This window comes from Lycorma delicatula, chromosome 12 (genome assembly GCF_047948215.1).
Source record: "Lycorma delicatula isolate Av1 chromosome 12, ASM4794821v1, whole genome shotgun sequence".
Lineage (NCBI taxonomy): Eukaryota > Metazoa > Arthropoda > Insecta > Hemiptera > Fulgoridae > Lycorma > Lycorma delicatula.
The window spans coordinates 1,488,530-1,505,435 of record NC_134466.1 but is presented as its reverse complement, the minus strand read 5'-3'; the positions used below and the strand labels follow the sequence as shown (position 1 = coordinate 1,505,435).

Sequence of the window (16,906 nt, the reverse complement as noted above, 5' to 3'; positions counted from 1 at the left end):
TAATTCTCAGTAACTTATTCCGATATCGCTGAACGATGTCAACGTTACTCTCACTTGTAGTACTTCACAGCAGGATTTTACCATTCCAAATTGGATTTAGGATTGTTGTACACAAATGTTTGTTCGATAATGATAATTGCCACCCCCTGCCTAGCAATCGGTACATTTCCCTGAACTAATCCAGTAATACAAACCGGAATAGTGCTTACATACGCTAAATACGATATTCTGACATGCACACACACACACACACACACATGTATATATTATTATTATTATTATTATTATGCTTTTACGGCCAACATGGAACCACTTAAGTCAATTTTAGTTGGATCTTTTCTGAGAAAAGCGTGTTATTTTACTCTTCCGAGCTGCCCAGTATTTCTTCATCCGTTCAGATCTTGCTTTCTTTTCTTCATCCGTAAACACCCTCTTCGTTGTATTTTGTCGTTTGTCTGTCTTTTGTTTAAATCTAATGCTTTTAGCTTTGTAATTTTTCCAGTTTTATTCTGTAGGTCGGTCAGGGAAATTCCCAATTCTTTCATATCTTCTCTAATTTCTTTGATCCATCCTACTTCTAGCTTTTGGAACCAGAGCTTTTCAATGATATTTCTTGACGGTCTTGTTTGCGGTGTCCTTATGAGATGACCGAAGAAAGAGATTCTTTTTTTCCGCATAGTATCAGTAACAGGCTCTATTTCTCGATACACCACCTCGTTTGGCACGATCCACCATCGGCCTTCTTTTTTGTGTTTTTTATCGATACACGTTCTGACAATTCTCCTCTCTATTTTCAGAATTTTTTCAATTCGGTTTTTCTGAGTGATTTTGAAAAGTGTCTCGCTTCCGTAGGTGACTTCTGGCTGTACTACAGTTTTATAATGTTTAAGTTTTGTTTTAGCAGAAAGGCATTTTTTGTTATATGTTGACCGAGTTAATTTTTGGGATTTAATCATTTTATTTGTCCTGTTTTGCCGTGTCACTTTTTCATTTAAATTATAAGTTATTATTTCCCCTAGATATTTAAATCGTTTTACTATTTTAATTTTCTGATCGTTTACCGTAATGCGCTCTATTACCAGAGGATCTATGGCCATCAGTTCAGTTTTTTCGAAAGAGATATGAAGCCCTATCTTTTGTGCTAGGTTTTGAAGGCTCATGATTTGTGTTTTGGCTTCTTGAATATTATTTGCTAAAAGAGCGAGGTCATCTGCAAATCCTAGGCGATTTAGTGCGATGGAGTTTTTCTTAGTACCCGTTTTTATATTTTTGGGATTTATTTCGTACCATTTTCTCATGACAAATTCAAGGGCGCAGTTAAAAAGGAGTGGTGAGAGGCCGTCTCCTTGCCTCAATCCAGTTTTTATGTAGAAGGGTTGAGAGAGTTCACCTCTGAATTTCACTCTGGACTGGGTATCGGTTAAAGTTAATTTTATCATGTTTACGAGTTTAGGGTGAAGGCCCAGGTTTCTCAGAATATTCAGCACGGATGGTCGGTGTATACAATCATAGGCCCTTTTAAAGTCGACGAAGGTGATTATTAGTTGTTTTTTCCGTCTTTTATATAAGTCCATCATAAGTTTTAGGGATATTATTTGCTCCGGGTAACCTCTCCATGGCCTAAATCCCCCTTGGTATTCCCCAAGTTCCAGTTCAAGTTGGTCTTTGCATCGGTTGTATATGATTCTCGACAGGATTTTGTATGTGCAATCCAGGAGAGATATGCCTCTGTATATACATGTATATATATAATTCCTAGCGATTTAGTTGTTTTTGACAAAAATTTGATTACGTTAAATTAATTTTGAAAATCATATTATGTAGTATTTTTGTTTATTGTACAAAAAAACTGTACCTACATTTTTCCAATTGATATTGAATTTAAACAAGTGAAATTCTGTTTGGAATTTTTTGTTTTGAAAAAATACGGCGTCTCTTCAGTCACATAGAATATGCCGATATGATTTTTGTGTACGGCTTTTTGCGATAGAAATGGTCCGGCTTCAGCGGAAGAATACCGACGTAGGTATCCTGGACGGTTAGTAAAGTATTTTAGAGGAATTTTTAATAATCTTCGTGAAAATAACACTTCCCAGAGCACATGTTTCATCTGAACGTCAACCGATAAACAGCGATGCAACAGAAAACATTCATCAGGTGCTACAACCGGCTAACAGCTTAATCCTACTACGAGCACGCCAAGAATTTCTACAGGACGTAATATTCCTCAAAATCGTGTATGGAAGTCATTACGGCATTATGACTCCTTATGTACAAAAAGTTCAACCCTTCCGGCTCGGTGACAATACCAGACGACTGCAATTTTATCAACGGGTTAATAATTGTTACCGCTTAATTCCATTTATTCTATTTTCGGACGAAGCTACTTTTCCTCTTAATGGCGTAAACAACGTACCGAATACTTATCGGTGTTCTGAAGAAAACCCGCATACTGTAGTCGAATTAAATTTCCAGCGACCGCTTTCGGACAACGTTTGGTGCGGCACGATCGACAACCTGTTAATAGGCTCTTTCATATTAAAACAAAAAGGAGAAATTATCCGGAATTTTTAAACAAGTTTTAAACGTAAAGCCCTTGAAAATTTCTCATCGATAAAACGAACTGAAATCTATCGACTTGACGGAACAACAACATATTCACGGCTACGTTCAATCCGTTTACCGGTAAATATTTCATCTATGAATCGTCTTAATTCATTAGTGATGCACCAAGACGATGCTTAGATAAAAAATTTACCGGTAAATGAAGTGGACGCTACCTAGATCACCTTACTTTTTTACATTGTTTCTGGGGATGGATTAAATGCGAGGTATGCAAGCAAAAGGTGGAAACACGTAATTAACCGTACGATTTTTAAATAGATATAAATGAACTGTTTTGTGCGAATGTAAGTGGCACAAAGGACACCACTGGTGGTTTCCTGTAGAAGTTATTTTTAAAAAACTTCTCTTAAAAATAATTTTCGATTAGATTTTCATCCCAAGACGAAAATAACACGATTTTTTCCCTGTTTTCCCCACGTTTTAGTATATCTGCTTTTATTTTAAACCTGTAGACGGAATACCTGTAGAATTACTGCGCAGTGCTGGTGAGGAATCGATTGATAGATTATACAAACTGGTGTGTAATATTTATGAAAATGGGGAATTTCCATCAGACTTTAAAAAAAGTGTTATAGTTATGATACCAAAGAAAGCAGGGGCAGATAAATGTGAAGAATACAGAATGATTAGTTTAACTAGTCATGCATCAAAAATCTTAACTAGAATTTTATACAGAAGAATTGAGAGGAGAGTGGAAGAAGTGTTAGGAGAAGACCAATTTGGTTTCAGGAAAAGTATAGGGACAAGGGAAGCAATTTTAGGCCTCAGATTAATAGTAGAAGGAAGATTAAAGAAAAACAAACCGACATACTTGGCGTTTATAGACCTAGAAAAGGCTTTCGATAACGTAGACTGGAATAAAATGTTCAGCATTTTAAAAAAATTAGGGTTCAAATACAGAGATAGAAGAACAATTGCTAACATGTACAGGAACCAAACAGCAACAATAACAATTGAAGAACATAAGAAAGAAGCCATAATAAGAAAGGGAGTCCGACAAGGATGTTCTCTATCTTCGTTACTTTTTAATCTTTACATGGAACTAGCAGTTAATGATGTTAAAGAACAATTTAGATTCGGAGTAACAGTACAAGGCGAAAAGATAAAGACGCTACGATTTGCCGATGATATAGTAATTCTAGCCGAGAGTAAAAAGGATTTAGAAGAAACAATGAACGCCATAGATGAAGTCCTACGCAAAAACTATCGCGTGAAAATAAACAAGAACAAAACAAAAGTAATGAAATGTAGTAGAAATAACAAAGATGGACCGCTGAATGTGCAAATAGGAGGAGAAAAGATTATGGAGGTAGAAGAATTTTGTTATTTGGGAAGTAAAATTACTAAAGATGGACGAAGCAGGAGCGATATAAAATGCCGAATAGCACAAGCTAAACGAGCCTTCAGTAAGAAATATAATTTGTTTACGTCAAAAATGAATTTAAATGTCAGGAAAAGATTTTTGAAAGTGTATGTTTGGAGTGTCGCTTTATATGGAAGTGAAACTTGGACTATCGGAGTATCTGAGAAGAAAAGATTAGAAGCTTTTGAAATGCGGTGCTATAGGAGAATGTTAAAAATCAGATGGGTGGATAAAGTGACAAATGAAGAGGTATTGCGGCAAATAGATGAAGAAAAGCATTTGGAAAAATATAGTTAAAAGAAGAGACAGACTTATAGGCCACATCCTGGAATAGTCGCTTTAATATTGGAAGGACAGGTAGAAGGGAAAAATTGTGTAGGCAGGCCACGTTTGGAGTATGTAAAACAAATTGTTGGGGATGTAGGATGTAGAGGGTATACTGAAATGAAACGAGTAGCACTAGATAGGGAATCTTGGAGAGCTGCATCAAACCAGTCAAATGACTGAAGACAAAAAAAAAAATTTAAACCTAAAATTAAAGTCTGGTTCTTTCTCCATAAAGGAATTGGAAACGTATTCTACGGTCCCTTTCTCTTCTAAAGTAAAGGCATAACGTGTTTTTTCTCTAAAATCTGTTGTTATAGAATTAATAGTATAAACGCCCTCTTCTAAATCCTCTATTTTTTACATTTAGATACAGTAAAATTAGCGCTTAAGTAAAATGTCTGCACAGCATTTTTTCTACTATTTCTTTAGATATTTTTACTTTCTCTTCTTTTTTCTGTATATTTTCTTTTTCCTCGATCGTTAAGCTTTCGAAGGGACTAGTAACAGAAATATCCACGTACTTAAAAACCTTTGTGGTACACATATGTTCTTTAGATTGTATTTTGAAAAATGGTGTTTCTTTAGGCCAGTAGTGGAAATAATTGTTTTTATAAGACATCTGTATAAATCCCTCTTGTTTTGCGATTTTATTAAATTCTACAGCCACCACAAAAACAAATGGTTTCTTCACTGCGGCCACGCGGTCCCCCCAACCCCTTCTCAGACACACGTGTGTCTGAAGGTTAATGATTACGTGGAGTGAATAATTACTGTTTACTTCTTCCAGAAAATCGCCGCCCCAAAAATGCGATCGCGAATAGGTGTCACCATTTGTAAGTTCCCTATTACCTTCCTTTCCTTTCAAGAAAGAAGAAAGAGGGAACGAGCCCAGCAGCCATCAGCCCAGCTGTCACAAGCCCAGCAGCCACTGACAGCACGGAAGAACGAAGAAACCTGCACTTTCCCCCGTTCAGCCCTTCGGGGCTTCGGGAATTCCAAGGTTAATGGTATGTAACTTCGGTTACTACCAATTCTTGGAAAGTGCAGGCCAAAGAAGAACGAAGAGGTCTTCGGAAGAAGAAGAGGGAGAAGAAGAAGGAAGACCAACCACTCGCCTCAACATCACGGACTGGAGTCCGGAACAGAGCCCAGCAAAGATGCATCCTGAAGGGCAGCCATACCAGATAGGATGAAGAGCTTCTACACAACCTCTCCTATTTCAAAACTTACAGTAAGATAAAATAACCCAGCAATTGCGACTCCTCCGGAAAAGGGGACGCATTGCTCCCTCCTTACAGGTAGTGCCCCGTTGTGGCGTATTCCTGCTAGCCTATTAAGAGTTAGCACCGAAAGGACTTAAGTGGACGATCTGAAGGGGAATTACGTCGGGAGGAGAGGCTTTATAAGCCTAGCCTTCCGCGGTCGGCCCATGAAATGGGTTCGATAACGCTGGTTTAACAACGGATTGGAATGCAATTAAATCCGTCTTAAATTCACTAAAATAATAATAGACAAAACTTGAAAAATTAGATCCGAGATTAAAAAATAACCTTTTTAAAAAAACAAGCCCGATTAGAATGATCCAGCAGCAAGGGACTCTGTCCAGGTTCTGCGATAAAGTAGGGAGTAATAGACTCCTCCCAACTTTGCATTCCATTAAATTCTATTAATCTGCGCTTAAATTGTCCCTTAACAGTAAATTATAAAGTTTTTTCTCCTAGCCTTCTACAGTAAATCGCAACAATAGGGAATTTCTCTGTTGTTATTACTATAAAACGAAACACTTCTACGCTAGAATTTACAGGTAATTCGATCCGGTTACCTTTGTGTAAATTTTTATAAAATTCAGCGCTATATTTTTGCTCGTTATTCTTTATTTTCAATACTTCTAATGCGCTGGCGATATCTAGAGATTTTTCAGCTTGTTCGAAATTCTTTCTTGTTTCTTGGATAATTCCTCCAACAATTTTACGCCGTAAACAACACAACCTGTAATCGGCACGATTTGCTGGCTGTTGTAGAAATTTAAGTTGTTTTTAAGGGACGATTGTTTCTCTGGAAATCGTGGTTTACAATATCTTGTATTAAGCCCGTTTGTCCGGTATTTACATTTTGCGCTAAATAGAAAATTATAACCGGAAAAAAAAAGTTTCTCCTATTTTTACGTAAGCGGAGTAGAAAATATTTAATTTGTTGTTTTTCTCTTCCGTTTCCAACAAATTTATCGGCAGCATATTAAAGCTAAATCCGTTTAAAATGTAGCGTATTAATTTTTTTTTTTTTTGCTTGTCTTTATCGAGTTTTATCTTGTATCCGATTAGTTTTTTAGTAAGAGAATTTGCCCGTAAACGATAATACAGTAAATCTTTATAAACAACGCAGCAGGTATATTTTAACACGCTACAGATTTTTCCCCGTTGTTTCGTAACAGACGCAGAATAGAACGGTGCATTCGTAAATATTTTTTTGTACTTTTCTAGTACATTCGTCGTGGAATTTTAAGCTATCGCAAAAACTATCGCATGAAAATAAACAAGAACAAAACAAAAGTAATGAAATGTAGTAGAAATAACAAAGATGGACCGCTGAATGTGAAAATAGGAGGAGAAAAGATTATGGAGGTAGAAGAATTTTGTTATTTGGGAGATAGCATGAGAACTTGTTATTCTTAAGTTGGCTGCGTCGTTTTCAGAAGCGATTTGTGATTCGTGTCATGTCAGATATCATTAGATAAATGAATTATCAACCATTAGGTTTATGAATTTTATACATACATACATACACACACACACAGAGAGAGAGAGAGAGAGAGTGATAGGCTTGTACGTTTACGAAGAAGAGTTGTGATTATTTTATCATAAATAACACTTGAGTCACATATATTTATGATACATGACTAACTATATATAACGATTTTAAACACCGCCAGAATGTCTTTAAAATAAGTAATATTTTTATTGCTGAATAAATCAATAAATTTACTCGGTTCATCGGTTGATATTTGAATACATCAAATTTTGTTGTTTTACAAATACTGTTATAAAGAGTTCCTGTGGGCATTAAACTATGTAAACTACCGGTAAGAGCTAAAAAAAATTTAGACGGTTCCGAAACTTGAAAATTTTCCGATTCAAAAATAAAATGTTAAATATCGTATTCAATATTCGTTAACACCTCGGAAATCAATTTAGTTAAAAATTATTTCAGATGGTGCGATTCTGATCGATTAAAACGAACCGATTTCTTTGTTGTAAAACTTATTTATTAAATAAAAAATACCATTTTAAATATATTATTATTGTAAATATTTTAAAACTATGGGACATAATGAAATGTTTATTCGAAAATTTAAACCAAATAATTTTACGTTAATATAGAACTATCAGTAACAAAAAACGACATTAAATCAAAATAAACTATAAAGAAAAGAGCGGGGTAACTTTATGTAGTGTGATTACGAGAGATGTATTAAGACACAAGTGAAGTAGTCTATATTGCGTTTCTGTGTGTGGGCTAGCTGCTGTACCCGTCTCGTTCGCTGTCTTTCTCATACGTTATTTGTCTCTTTCTGTACCGAACAGTCAGATCTGATTTACTACATGCAACAAAACATCGTGTTACGTCGATGAAAAATGCATTATTTGTAGTTAATTTATCTTGCGTTTTACGAATATTTTGTATAAATACAAAAACGAAATAGAAAAGGATTCTTCTACACAAACTCGGTAAGTAATTTAAATATTAGTATTTTGTACTAAGAAAAATAGCACGGTACTAAATAATGTGGTGACAGAATAAACGGGAATGGTGAAAATTAAATGAACTAAATATTTTAATTTTTTTTTTTACAAATTACCAAATTGGTTTGTAAACCGATCGATTTAGACATAAACATTCGATTTAGGCGATATCTCTCGATATATACAACTACATTAAATCTAGTAAAAAAAGTTTTTTTTAGGCTATTTATTTACAGGTTTTTTGTTTTTTATTTTTATTTATATAGTAGTGATAGTAATGAGGTTTAAACTGTAGTAAACATTCCGGGGGTCATAAGAAGAAAGAAAGAAAAGTAATAGCGAATTAATATTATTATTTTCATAATATAAGTTGTCAAATATAATACAATAATTTATTTAATTCGTACAAATTAATGCCGGTCCGCTAGATAAAAATTTGCTTTTAAGATTACAAAGTAAAATAACTTATTTTAAGTACCAGTACAATAAAAAGAGGAAAGCCGGTTTATTTTGTGGATTAATCTTGTTATTTAAAATCGAATTATTATAGGTATTTTAATTATAAGATTCTCGGTTTACCGACTTCTCTCGTTCATTTATCCGAACGTTCGTGTTGTTTTCAGTATTCTTAAGTTAACGTTAAACAAATCTCTTTGTTTCTCTTTCTGCAGCTGAAATAACATTAAAATATCTAAATTGAAGTAACTGTTTTTTAAAATTAATATCTGAAATTTCGATTAACCGAACATTCATAGATCGTTTATCGGAGGTAATATACCTGTCAATTTAAATATTACGTCAGTTATTTTACGAAAATAATTCATTTTTTTGCTTCAAATTTAGGTATTTTGTAATTTATTATATTTCTATATTGTAACATTTTCTTTTCAGCGATTCTAATCCTACTGCGATCATTTTATTTTATATATATTTTTTATTTTTAAATTTTAAGATAACAGCGTAACCTTTCACTAGATAAAGTAAACGAGATTAAAGTAACTAAATTTTATATGTATAAAATAATCATGAAGTCAAACCGGGAATGGAACTCAGGACCGAGTGTGCAAACCTCTCCTTGCAAAAAGTAGATTTTTACTTTTTAACTGGCAATATGTACATGTTTATCAAAGGTGAATCCAAATCCAGTCGGATTATTACAGGAAGGAGTAGTATGCAGTTTTATCGAATAATATGTATCTCAGTAGCGATTGAAACACAACCTAATTTTAACATTTTTTATATAAAAAAATAATCATTTAATTTTTTTTCTGTTTAGCCTCCGGAACCGCATAATGTATTATTACTTCAGAGGATGAATGAGTGTAGTCTTGTACAGACAGTGTCACAGCTCGACCGTTCCTGAGGTGTGTTGATTAATTGAAACCCAACTCTCCAAAGAACACAGTTATTCACGCACGATCTTACTGTTCAAATCCTTAGAACTCTCGATTTCGAAATTAGCTGATCTGCGAAGACAAGTTCACCTCTAGACCAACACGGTGGGTTCATTTTAAAACGGTTATATTAAAATTTCTTTGGTTACTGATCTAGGTTAAAGTTTTCAGTATTTGGACTACATCTTTAACCAAAGCATCTTTATCAAAGGCACGTTCTTAAAAATTAAATAATTAAATATTTATAAATTCTGTATCACAGTGTTCATTAAAAATTATTATTAGAAAATAAACATTCACAGTAATTATAGCATTTTGAAAGTAGCAGACATGAATTCATAATCGGGAGAAATATTTAAATAAACTCAAATACATTTTGTAACAGTGGATAAAGGTGTATAATTAATTTACATTTTTCAAAATTTTATATTTTGGATATCGGATGTAAAATAAGGTAAGTTTTGAAAATCTAATTTTAATTTTATTAATTTACAAGACGATCTATATTTTTTATTTATATAAGTTATTTCTTTTAACGAATAATATTTTTGAAAAAAAAAACTTTATTTTACTAATTAATTCTGTTACATTTCTTAATTTTTCTAATTCAACAGAACGATTTACATATTACGTAATTCCATAAAATTATCTTCAATTATACTAACTGTTTTATGAAACTCATAATATCTGTACTAAGAGACTACCGGTCATTAATCTGATTTACAATAACATTTTGTTTGTTTTATTTCTTCTAACAATTTTTTATATTTTTCTCCATCATAAGCATGTAAATTGGTAGTAAAGAATTAAACAATCGAACCGAGACCATTAACAATTCGTCTTTTATTTCTTACTTTATTACTTACCAAGACTATTTTTAACTTATTCATTTTCGAACGAGTAATAAATTTTAAATAATTACTTCCATCTCTAGACTTATGACTGTTTTTACTTACATTATACAATTTATAATTAAAAGGTGTAATTAAAACAATTTAATAAATATTCTTAAATATTATTCAAATTTTATAAATAGATTTACTACTTTATCATAATGAATAAATGTACCGGTAAAAAGCCTCTAATCTGGCTAAATCTAATTCTATCGGGCCCGTTTCCGAATTAATAGTTAGGACCTGCAAGATATTTTAAATACAGATTAGTTTCTGTATCGGAGGATTTTTCTGTTGTATCTGTTTAACCTTTCGAGGTCGTTAAATGTATTTTACTTTTTGTATATGTCGTGCTGTTTTTCACTGAACTTACTTTTCCTTTATCATATTTATTTTTCTCTTTACTTCATCATCTTTACTTTATGATTTTTGACGTAATCGTTTATTATCTGCCGCTGTATATCTGCTTCTAACAATGAAGTTGGGTTATGTCCATAAAATTTTCAAACCGTTTTAATTTGGTAACAGAATAAATACTACTCTTGTACGCAATAACTGCATATTTTATTTCATTTTTAATACTATCGTTTTTAATTTCTTGTCGGTTATTAAAGATTATGATATGTTCAGTTACCGTAGACTGAAATCTTTCACGTTGACGATGGATGTTGTGCTTGTAAAATATATTTTAATTTTATATATCCGCATTCATTTTTGAATTATTGAATTCGGTATCATTAGAAATAAATTTTTTCAGGTATTTTATGACGGGTAGATTAATTTAATAATTTATCAGCTGCTTCTGTTAATTGTGATCTTTCAATCCATTATACTTGTGTATACCTAAAAAACTATCTAAATTGACAAAATCTTTTGTTTTTCAACAACAAAAAAACAAACGCCTATCGATATGAAGTATTTTCAGTGGTTTAGGTGTTGGAGTCAAATTCATTTCTGAATTTAAAGGAATTCTTTCACGATTTGTTTTTAAACGAATTTCACATTTATATAATTTTACTTATGTATTTTTAAATGCGGGGTATAATATTAGCGGATCTAAATCTATCAAAAACATGTTCAAGTCTTGATATATGTTCCTCTAAACTAGTCGAATAAATAAGATAAACAGGTTAATTTTATTCTGATTTCCAACTAGTATATTCGTAATGTGTCGGGAGGTAGGTAAGCTATTAGGTACATTTCATTAGAAAGCTACCTATTGTAATGGATACCGTGATTCGACTTCGGGAAAATTTTGATATATCTTCGCGTTTCACATCCTCCAGACTCCAAAGCCACCTTCAGCTCAAAAGCATATATATATATATATTTAACTTTCTCATGGACAAGATAACTGCCGTAATTTTCCGCAAATCACTTTCAAACTGTTCCCTGAAAAAAAGATGCGACCCAAAATCTCGTACGAGTTTGTTAACGGCCAAAATCGGACGATGGGGATGGAAATGGAGGGCTTTTTCGAAAAAAAAACAAAATATTGCTATAACCTTTTTATTAAGTAATATATCGAATTCGTTTATGTTTCTACGATTCTTTGGATAAGAGCCTAAAACTTTTGTAAGTAAAGTTTTTTGATATCACCAATCATTGGTTCAGGGGGTAGAAAAAATGAAGTTTTAAAGACAAAAAACAAATCACACCTCCCTTAATAGGCACAGTATCGCATCGCTTTAAAGTGTTCTTTAATCGTCTAAACATTACGTAAAACATTGTCAGACACAATTTTTGATATAACCAACCCGTACGGCAAGGGATGACCGGAGTGTTGCTGGAAATCTAAGACGGGGCTTGTCGTAAGCTAAACATGTGAAACTTTTTTCACATTGTCGTATTGAGTAAATTTGAAGTTTTCTTAACTTTAAGGTGGGAATTTTTTTTATTCCCTCCTTAGCACCGGTGAAATCTTTTTTTTCAACTTCTTTTTAAATTATATTGATGTATTAATAATTATTAACCTCTTGATTGTAAAAAAGGTTTTTATAATAAATAATTCAATAATAATAAAAAATATGAAAAAAAAATCAGTAGTTATTAATGAAATAAAATTTTATGTACTTTCCATTTTTTTAAAAAAAGGAAATGAAGTCGGATTCGAACCGATGTACCTTCCCCTTGTAAAAGCAAAATATTTCATTAATTGAACATAAAACGATAAAAAAAGAAATATTTTTCCATTCTCGAGATAAAAACAAAAATGTACGCCAGGTAAAGTTATGTAAACAACAAAAAAGTCCTAAATAAAATAATTCTGACTACTCTAATTGTACAAAAATCTACCTAGAATAATTATGAAAAACGACAAAAAATATTTGTTTTTCTTTCTTTTCTTACAAGCACATTTTCATGATACAGTAAGTTAGCGATGTGAAATTTAATATTATTTCTATATTTGATGTAGTCGGGTGCCTGTATAGGCTATATGAGGTGGTAACTACCGAGTACAAGATAACACATAAAAGTAATATTAAATTTCATATCGCTGACTATACTAATTTTTTTTTTGTCTTCAGTCATTTGACTGGTTTGATGCAGCTCTCCAAGATTCCCTATCTTTACTAGTCGTTTCATTTCAGTATACCCTCTACATCCTACATCCCTAACAATTTGTTTTACATATTCCAAACGTGGCCTGCCTACACAATTTTTCCCTTCTACCTGTCCTTCCAATATTAAAGCGACTATTCCAGGATGTCTTAGTATGTGGCCTATCTCTTCTTTTAACTATATTTTTCCAAATGCTTCTTTCTTCATCTATTTGCCGCAATACCTCTTCATTTGTCGCTTTATCCACCCGTCTGATTTTTAACATTCTCCTATAGCACCGCATTTCAAAAGCTTCTAATCTTTTCTTCTCGGATACTCCGATCGTCCAAGTTTCACTTCCATTTAAAGCGACACTTCAAAAATACACTTTCAAAAATCTTTTCCTGACATTTAAATTAATTTTTGATGTAAACAAATTATATTTCTTACTGAAGGCTCGTTTCGCTTGTGCTATTCGCCATTTTATATCGCTCCTCCTTCGTCCATCTTTAGTAATTCTACTTCCCAAATAACAAAATTCTTCTACCTCCATAATCTTTTCTCCTCCTATTTTCACATTCAGCGGTCCATCTTTGTTATTTCTACTACATTTCATTACTTTTGTTTTGTTCTTGTTTATTTTCACGCGATAGTTCTTGCGTAGGACTTCATCTATGCCGTTCATTGTTTCTTCTAAATCCTTTTTACTCTCGGCTAGAATAACTATATCATCGGCAAATCGTAGAATCTTTATCTTTTCACCTTGTACTGTTACTCCAAATCTAAATTGTTCTTTAACATCATTAACTGCTAGTTCCATGTAAAGATTAAAAAGTAACGGAGATAGGGAACACCCTTGTCGGACTCCCTTTCTTATTACGGCTTCTTTCTTATGTTGTTCAATTATTACTGTTGCTGTTTGGTTCTTGTACATGTTAGCAATTGTTCTTCTATCTCTGTATTTGAACCCTAATTTTTTTATACTAATGAATCTGAAAAAAATGCCGTTAAAATAAAGAAAAACTCGCTCGACTATTTTTTGTTATTCTAGGTAGATGTGTACAATCAGGAGTAGTCTTTTTTTTTTTTTTAATAATTTTTATCTTGCAGTATAAAAACCAATTACATATTTTAGGGTAATATTGTTTTAGGTATAACTATGTATGGATTATGATTTTAAATACTCATCAAGAAAGCACTGATAAAACTATAGTAAAAGTAACGGAGAAAGTGATTATGATGGATTATGAAAAATGTTATTAAAAAGATATTTGCACAAACTTAAACTTTGTAACTAACAAACTGTTAAAATATATCATCAAATAAAAATATCAATATTATGTCGAATATTTCCAGGTCTAACTGTACATCTTTTTCTTTTTCCTGTTTAGCCTCTGGTAACTACCGTTTAGATAATTCTTCAGAGGATGATATGTATGAGTGTATATGAAGTGTAGTCTTGTACATTCTCAGTTCGACCGTTCCTGAGATATGTGGTTAATTGAAAACCCAACCACCAAAGAACACCGGTATCCACGATCTAGTATTCAAATCTATGTAAAAATATGTTTTTTAAAAACAAACTTTTTATTTTATTATACGTATAAAAAAATTATTTCAATATAAATATTCTTCCAGAATTATATTATATTAGCCAATGTTAAGTGTAAATGCTAACATTGATTTTTTAATTAAAACTGAATAAAATAACATACGTAACAAAGACTTCAACCAGGAATACATACCACTAATAATGCTTACATATTCTACATACTGAATCCTAACATGCGTGTGTGTGTGTGCGCACGCGCGCGTGTATGTAAAATTTTACATAAGAGGATATTGATAAAATTTTAAAAATTACTTCTGCAGGAATATTGATAGTTATGCCCCAAAAGGGTTTGTATCTTATTTTTGATATATTTACGTACAAAAAATTTTTTAAATTGTTAAACAACGGGTTTCTTTTAAAACGAAATTGCTCTAAAAACTAGAAAATATTTGTAATTTGTAAAAATTTTCAACATTAGTAAAAATTTTGCGCTCACAAAATATTACTTTGTCTTATCAATTTAATTTTTGTTCAATTTTTACCTTTATTAATCCTCGCAGAACACCTATTCCAATTCTTCAGTAAAATTTTATGAGCCGCAATGGATTTCTTTTTACAAATATTGAAAATTACTTTGATTATATTACAGTTACTGAAAAATTATTTCCTACTTTTTAGAGAAATTTTTTTAAATTTATTTATTTTTACTTTTTGGTCTGCCGCATTCGCTTGTTCGTTCAAATGCTATCGATTCGTTCACATCGGTTTATAATTTTTTCTCATTCTTTCTTACTCTAGTACCGGGCGCGTAATAAATAAAATAAAAACTCAACTTTCGCCCGCTAAAAATCAACTCGTCAAATCTCGCCCGTTTTGCCTTTTCGCTTTCATTCGCTCGCTTTTCATGCTATTTCTCCAACCGTATTTTACGGTGTGTTGCAGTTTTTTTTTTGTTTTGTACTCTAGTTTCATCTTTTTGTTCCGATGAGAATCTACACTACACGAAGAAAAATGATTTTGTTATAGTAACAGAATTCATTTACTTACGACAACAAATCGGTTTGTCGTCGTAACAAAATCAGATAACTTACAGTAAAAAATCAGTAACGATAGTTAATAGTAACAAATCCATTTTGTAATCGTAACAAAATCGTTTCGCTGCCACAACACACCCTTAGTTACCGAAACATATGATTTGTTACCCGTAAGTAAACAAATAAATATGTTTTTACAAATGTTCGACATGTTTGTTTTAGAACGATATTAAATACGGTATATTATATTATCATTCGTGCCAAACGTGTATGATTTTTTTTAATAGTTTTCTTATGTTCGAAATCCTGTTTAGATGACACACGTGAAATTTCAGCTTGATTGGATAACGGGAAGTTCATCAGATTTCAGTTACTAAGTTTCATCTAAACAGGATTTCGAACATAAGAAAACTATTAAAAAAAATAACTGTAATTGAGCGTTATTTCTACGCTCTTTCGTACGGGTAAAAATGTACTTTGCACGATTCATAGCGTTATCCGACAAACACCGCAAGAAAATGACCAATTTTCTTTAATCTAAACCCTGAAATTGCATACAGAATTACAGTTCTTCTCTCTGGAATATGTATATATACGTTGTTTCTACATGAGCGTAAAGCAAGCGACTTAATTTGAAAACTGAAGGTGTTTGAATCTAAAGGGCAAGTCTAAAGGAATGTACGCCAAACATTCTGATAATCCAAATAGTATCGCAAAAGATAGAGAGAGACCTTTTTTTGTAGAAAATTTAATTTCAAAAACTGTAAATGGTGTCAGAATTCGATCGATCAACGGTTTGACCGTAGTAAATTTAAATATAGGAAAGGAACATAATCCGGTTGTTACCGCAAGCAATTTAAACGATTACCGTCATGAAACGATGGAATATTTCGTTACGGTAATAGTCGTAAATTCTTTTCGGTTATAAAACCTATGTTAGTACAAAATTTCACCTCGATCGGCCGTGTAGATTTTGCGTGAAAGAATAACAGCCTCATAAAAATTATTATATATTTACACAGATTGTATCACAAAGTTTTCCCGGGCCCTTTCATAACCTTTTCTACTCGTGAAAATAATCTACTCGTTTAAATTTCATTTAAACATTCGTCCTAAAATACTTCGTTTGCGATTTACGGCTAATGAAAGAGACGTGAAAAAGTTTTCTTTGTTTGATTCAACTTACTCTATACCATTTTGTTTAGAATTAAATCCTCTACAAGTTTTGTTTAAAAGTTATTTAACAAAGTTATTGTACCTCTAACATTAAAAACAGGGTTTTTACCCCGATTTATTAATTTCACACTAGATTTCTACTACTACTGCAGATACGGTTCTAGGATATATTTTTTTTTTCGATTTTTCCGGTCAAAAACAAAACGATTCACTAATTTTGTCCCTTAATTAATGTTTTAAAAATTTCAGTGACATTATTTC

The 16,906-nt window shown here is 32.2% G+C and overlaps 1 long non-coding RNA gene across 3 annotated transcripts in view; it reads left to right on the top strand.

Moving 5' to 3' along the window:
- LOC142333114 (uncharacterized) overlaps positions 1–16,906 on the top strand; it is a 120,973-nt gene that overhangs the window by 34,372 nt on the left and 69,695 nt on the right. For 2 of the 3 annotated variants that reach the window (XR_012758528.1, XR_012758530.1), the window contains one exon: positions 9,332–9,554. This is a non-coding gene — a long non-coding RNA (uncharacterized LOC142333114). Of the gene's footprint in view, positions 1–9,331; positions 9,904–16,906 lie in introns of all 3 variants that reach the window. The other variant, XR_012758529.1, reaches the window with a different exon arrangement.